The sequence below is a fragment of the Priapulus caudatus genome, unplaced genomic scaffold (genome assembly GCF_000485595.1).
Source record: "Priapulus caudatus unplaced genomic scaffold, Priapulus_caudatus-5.0.1 Scaffold2034, whole genome shotgun sequence".
Classification (NCBI taxonomy): Eukaryota; Metazoa; Priapulida; class Priapulimorpha; order Priapulimorphida; family Priapulidae; genus Priapulus; species Priapulus caudatus.
In genome coordinates, this window is record NW_014579095.1 from 4,287 (window position 1) to 11,358 (window position 7,072).

General features: G+C 44.6%; 1 long non-coding RNA gene across 1 annotated transcript; it reads right to left on the reverse strand.

The window, feature by feature from the left end:
• Positions 1-2,575: 2,575 nt before the first annotated feature.
• LOC106818117 lies at positions 2,576-5,694 on the reverse strand. The gene is made up of 3 exons (XR_001395152.1): positions 5,663-5,694; positions 2,974-3,048; positions 2,576-2,636 (listed from the first exon to the last, which is right to left on the reverse strand). It is a non-coding gene; the product is annotated as an uncharacterized LOC106818117 (long non-coding RNA).
• Between the last annotated feature and the right edge of the window lie 1,378 nt (positions 5,695-7,072).

Consider the following 7,072-nt stretch of genomic DNA (forward strand, 5'->3'; position numbering starts at 1 on the left):
GGTTTTAAATTTTAGTGCAAAATGTAAGTGTTTTTTTGACAGACAGGTAACGTCCGTGTCTACTAAATTCAAAAGAAGATAAAACACTAAAAAATAAAATATTTGAAGGCTTTCTTTGTTTCATCAAACCAATTTATGTCCTTTCTAACTATATCTAAGACATTATAATGGAGAGGAATAAAATTTAAATATTTATACAACATATATTAAGCATGCAAAAATTACGTCACAAAATTTCACGAGAAAACATTGACATTTTCCATTAAAACATGCATAGAATTTGTATTCCATGACAAATTTTGGTCAAAACTATTGTTTTTATCTCTACAGCTTAAAATTGAAACTCTACTACATTCATAATTTGTTATAAACAGATATATGGAAAAATATGTCCCAAAAAATCACGGACGTTATTAATTACTTAATAGCTCAGAAGCACCCATAATTTATAAACCAAAATGAATCACAATTTGTGACGGTAGCAGGGGCGTGTACAGGATTTGTACCGGGTGGGGGTCTAGCCGTAAGCCGAACTTGCAAGCACGAAATTTTTTTAAATTAGACCCTCTTAGAAGCGCACACCTAATACCCTACTAACTATATTTCACTCATCGCAGGTGTCAGCCAGTAGGTTCCAAGCGCTAATAAACCATTCTTCACGCCAATATTTCTTGTCCGACTCCTTTATCTTCTTCCATATCTCATTAGCGCCGAACCTTATAGGTCGGCTTTTACTCACCAGCGGACCACTATCAAGACGTCTTAGTAACAGCTTCAAGTGCCGCTCACGCAAATACGCGACCGGCACGTGTGTGATTGTTTTACCATAGTCCTCGGCCAAAACATTGAAATTATCAATATAAGGATGCGGCATGTTGCTCTTATTTGCACACGATTGAACGTACTCGAATATTTTACGCACGATTACTGGGAACGGCAACGAATCCGCTGGGTTAAGTGATGCGACATAGAGCAGCGCAAGTTTTAGGAAGTAGGAGTCGATCAGTTTCTTAGGCTTAAAGTGAGTGTCGATATACATCTGAATTACGTCTAAGTCAGAATTATTTAAAACTTTTACGTCACTGTTTTTAAGCAACACATCATTATTAAATATTTTGTCACGCTTATTATAACAATCATGTACTCGAGGATGAAGAAATGTCTTTGCTACGATTAGAGCCTGGCGATAAACTGGATGGAAACTTCTGATCATATTGCTTTCCGCTACTGCCGTACAGACGGACCAGCTCGTATTGTCTACGCCACGCTTGGGTACCACGTGGTAGTGGTCATAAGGAAAGTTTGTTGCGCCAGCTGGCTTGCCCGAGATTCGTACTACCGGCGTGCAATCTATCGATATAGATAGAAATTTATAATGTCCTTCGCCAACAAATTTCATGTTGAACTGGGTGCACAATTTATTCCATTCCAAAATTTGTGTCTTTTCCGACTTTTGTGTTTTAAATGAGTGCTCCCCGTTTTTCATGACTTTTGATACAGCCCGACACAATACCTTAACAAATTCTTCTTTTAGATTTACCGAAATATGCTGGTATGATTTTTCCTCGCGAATTGTTACAAAGCCAGCTGTATTAGATTTTGTGTTTTCAACAATTATTTTCTCTCGATATCTATCGATTTCGAATAGGAAGTCGTATTCGTCCGGCAGACCAGCTTTTGTGCGGTTGCCCGTGCTGCCTATCAGAATGGGCGTGCAAGAGAAGTCACTGTCTAAGACTTTAATCTCCTTGCAGACTAGCTTCATCAGGTCTAGCACGGCGTCCCGCATTTGATCGCATTCCCCCTGATGCTCTAATCTTCCCAAGCCTGGCATCTTCCATATATCAGACAGTGACGTCACACCAATGACATTACAGGGTGATATCTTACGTTCTGTGTCACAATAACAAGCGGGGGGCAACTCATTGACAAAGTATTGGTGCGCCAGTAGAACGCCGGCGGATTTTCTATGGCCGTCGTTCATGGTGACGTCATGGGCGCAATCTACGGCCGTCTGGTACGCTATTTGCACGTCCTCGGGATGCCACGCACGTATTTCATTCAATAATTTCGTCACAAGGCTTGCGTGACCGCCGTAGGCAGCCCACGCCAACACCGTCCTGCCATTGTTACTGCGACTCTCTTCCACACGCTCTGTTTTTGCTAGTAACTGCATGACACACGATGTACGACCGTGACTGGCAGCATGCATCAACGCCGTCTCGCCATCCATGTTCGCTTGATCTATGTTAGCGCCCGCATGTAATAACGCTGTCATCACATCCGTATTACCATCTTTAGCTGCAATTATTAATGAGGTGTTGCCCTCACGGTTAGCGTGATCTATGTTAGCTCCCGCATCTAATAACGCTTTGACCGTATCCGTAAAACCGATAACAGTTGCTATCATTAATGTGCGGTAGCCATGCTCGTTCGTGTGTTCTGTGTTAGCGCCCGCACCTAATAACGCTTTGACCATATTCGTATGACCGCGAGCCACTGCCCATACTAAGAATCCACTTCTGGGGGACGGTAGAATGCTGCGTGTTTCCGGTAGTGATCCCCCGGGCAGATCTGCAGTGGATTGATGGTTGCCCATATTGATAGGAATATATTGTGCTTTTGATACTTGAAATCTGGAGAAAAAAACATTTCATCTCTCGTAATTAGAAGAAGTTTCAAATTTGTTTTTTTCTCACACTGTACGCCAGCATGAGGCTGCGTTTGATTACGGAATGCACGTGTACAAAGATTAACACCTAGTCATGACATACACGTGACAAATCTGCACTAAAACTATGATAATTATCCGTGTATTTATAAAAGGGTTTAATTTCATAGATACGAAGATTTAATAGATGTGAATATCTAATGTGGGAAAAATATGCTTATAAAATTTTTTTTATCATGGAAAATCGAAAATGCCGTCAGAACGATTGCAAAATTGACATGATTTAATAAGAGCAAACTTACTTTTTCTCTATCGTATTTCAGGCACGTGTAGCAGTAGCTGGCGACCTCTGGCGATGTTGATCACTGTCCTGACACCTGAGAAAACAATACACCTGATGTGACAGGCTATCGTATGAGACTGATAAACTAAAATCATATATATATATACTAAGTAATGTTGGTAGTGAGATGTTACGAAATACAGGGAATGTTAGGAGTACAGATGTAACAGTGTTAATGTAATGTAGAGTTATTAGAAGGTAGAAAGTAGAGTTTAGTTTAAGAAGTTACTGGTGACACATGTATAGCTGTTTGTGCTACCGCGAGCGCATGGTTGAATAATATTGCGGCATTGGCAAGCGGGTAGGAATGAAATTAGCAATAGAACGTATCATTAGCCGCGAGCATTGACCGCAGATCATTACATAATGATTAATGTTAGTACGACTGGCTGCACGCAGAACTAGAAATACACGGCGAGCGTGCGTGTTGAACACATGTGCTAGAGGCTTCTCACGTAGTCCCATTCTATATATGGGGTTTTGCAAAGGCATTCCCCCAAAGAAATAGATACCTTTTAGTTCAGAAGAATTCCACTAATCGCTATCATTGGTAAGCTAGCTGGGGTAATATAGACTGTCCCTGTTTAATTTCTAATAAGGTAGTGCCTGCCATCTGTTGGAAATTAGATTAACAAAAAACAATAACCAATAAGCTTGAATTTAACTACCTACCTTTAAATAGTTTAACTCCAAATTTTGTCACATCTTTGGTACTTTTGGGGACAGCATTTTCTTTAAATTTGTCAATTTCGGCTTCCGTAACATTTACAAATCTAGCCGCCATTTTTTGCGCAAAATACAATAGGGTGTTGCTATCCCCCGGGCGTAGAGGTACAGTCACGTGATACAGTTGACGTATACTTAAAAGTCCAAATCTTCCACAAAAAGATTCCACAGTCATACCTCCGTACTAGACATGGCCTTATATCCCTAACCCTAACCCTAACCCTAACCCTAACCCTAACCCTAACCCTAACCCTAACCCTGATCCTAACCCTAATCCTAACACTAGTGCTGCCACATTGCGGTACTGTCCCTCCACGCCAGGTGGATAGCATTTCCCAATACAATGTAAAGCTAGGTCTCGACCAATCAGCGCGCAGGATTTCCTATAATCACTCGGGCGATGATACTAAATATATCTATATATCTATATATATATATATGCATACACATACACACAAACGCACACAAACACACAAACACACAGGCACACACACGCACGCACACGCGAACCCGCGCGCATACACACACACACACACACACACACAGCACGACACACACACCGACACAAACACACACATCACGACGGACACATCAGCACACGACACACACAGCACACACAAACGAGCCACACCACACACACACATCAATGCCACGACACACACAGCGACACACACAGCCACCCACACACACACGCCACACACACACACGACCACACGACGCACGGCCACGCACGCAACCGGGCACGACACATGACGCAGAAACGTTGCGCACACGACGCCACACAATCAGCGTCGCGGCAGCACAGCAAACACCGCGGGCACGCAGCGCGCACGCACCCGAGGCGCCGCACGCACTCACACCACACACAGCCACACACATACACACACACACGTCGCCACGCACGCACGCACACGCACACATACAATTACGCATTACACATACACACACGCACATCACACACACAAACGTACGCACACATTACACACACAACGCACACACGACACAAACGTACGACACACGATACAGCACACACGCACACGATACACAAATGTACGCACACACACACAACGACACACACACGACACGGGCGTACTCACACATACACAACCACACACGCCACACACAACCGTACGCACACACACACACACCACACACACCACACACACACACACACGCACGCACCACGCACGATCGTACGCCACGATCAACGCACGCACGATTCACGCAGACGCACGACCACGCCTTCATCAAAAGCCACAAACTTTTTCATCGCATTGGAAAACTGACGAGAAAATGAAACTTAGAACGATTGTCCAGAGAGGGGGACCCTGAATAAATAACCCCCACCCTTCAGCCTGTTATGAGTGCCTGTAATTGTCTTGTTAGAATTTGTCAGGATGAACGGCTTTAGCAGAAACATCATCTGCCACAGAAGGCGCAGCCAAGCAGAGTGAAAAGGAACAATACATAAGTCACACACACAGCGCACGCACGACACACGCAACACACATCGCACGACAGCAACACGCACCACGCAGCACACACACCCACACACGCACGCACGCACACACACCGCACGCACGCACACACACACATCACACACACACACAACGCACAGCACACACAAACACCACCCACACACGCGCACAACACACACACACCATCACACACACACACACACCACCACACACACACACACACCATTACACCACACCACACACACACACCACACACGACACACACACAACACACACACACACACACACACACACACACACGCACGCACGCGCTCGTGCACACGCCTTCGAAGACACACGCAAACGAACGCGCACGCACGAGCACGCATGCACAAAACCACCAACTTCTTCAACGACATGAGAACAGAAGAGAAAATAAAATGAATGATTTTAGCATATACATACCAGTGTTTCTCTCCTGGTCTCTCCTTCTCTTCTTTTTTCGTCTCTTTCCTTCTCCGCTCCTCTCTTCTATTCTCCTCTTCTTTCGTCTCTCCTCTCTTCTTCTTCCGTCTTCTCTCTTCTCTTCTCTTCTATTCTCCTCTCCTCTCTTCTCTTCTCTGGCTTTCTAGTTTTCTGGTTTCAAACGTATGAGTACAAGTTCGTAACGATGTGACGTGCACTCTACTGAGAAATATCGAAATGTAACAACTATATATAGGTAAGTTAATGATGTTATCATAACTCTGTGTACTGTGTACGTTATCAACTTGAGATTAGAGATTGGCTTTGCTTTATGGTAAGATTTCACGCTGACGCAGCAAAATACCACAAAATAGGCGCGCTTGTACACATACGAGTCGCATGATGTGATAACGGGGGTTCTTAAGCAGAAACGCAAGAGTTGTAAAACAAACAATGTTCAAATGTCGCTTTGCTTTTTTTTCAGAGCAAGTCGAAAAGAATAATTGTTATTTGCAAGCGTGCCACGTATCTATACACGTGTTTCTATACACGTAGGCTTTTAAATTTGGCATTTCTTTTTGGCAAACATCTCTTATCTATCTCGCCACTTTATGAAATGACAGCGTATACGTAGTCACGCTATCCACGCACGCACGCACGCACGCACGCACGCACGCACGCACACTTGCACCTCCGCGCGCCCGCACGCACATTCACGCATGCCCAAACTCATGTAGGGACGCATGCATGCACGCACGCACGCACGCACGCACGCACGCACGCACGCACGCACACTTGCACCTCCGTGCGCACGCACTCACGCACGCACGCACGAACATTCACGCACGCCCGAACGCATGTAAGCACGCATGCAGGCACGCACGCATGCACGCACGCACGCACGCGCGCACATACAAACTCCAACACCCGCCGCGGGTACACGCACGCGCACGTGCCTTTAAAGAAAGCATAGGAGACGCGCGGATATACGCACACTCTATAAGCGGATCATTGCAGCTAATTTTTAGTCGTAAATGTAGAAGATGTTTGCTTGCTAGATAAGAACAGTCAGCAGTTGAGAATACGTGACCGAGCCGGGGTCGCGGGATGGCAGAGGTAGACACGAGTTTATCGGGTGAGTCAACGTGAAATGACAGGTGCGATAATGCTATCATAAGCGATAGCTGGATTTATTAGTTCACATTAACTCAGCTCATAAGAAATTTAACGAGTAGAAAAAATCCACATAGTGACTCGGTGATATAGAGCCTTCATATAGTATGAGAGATCGCAGTAACGCCATTTAAGGAAGGAGTTATTTAGAAAGAGAAAGAGATATAGAGATAGAGATAGAGAGAGAGAGAGAGAGAGAGAGAGAGAGAGAGAAGAGAGAGAGAGAGAGAGGAGGAG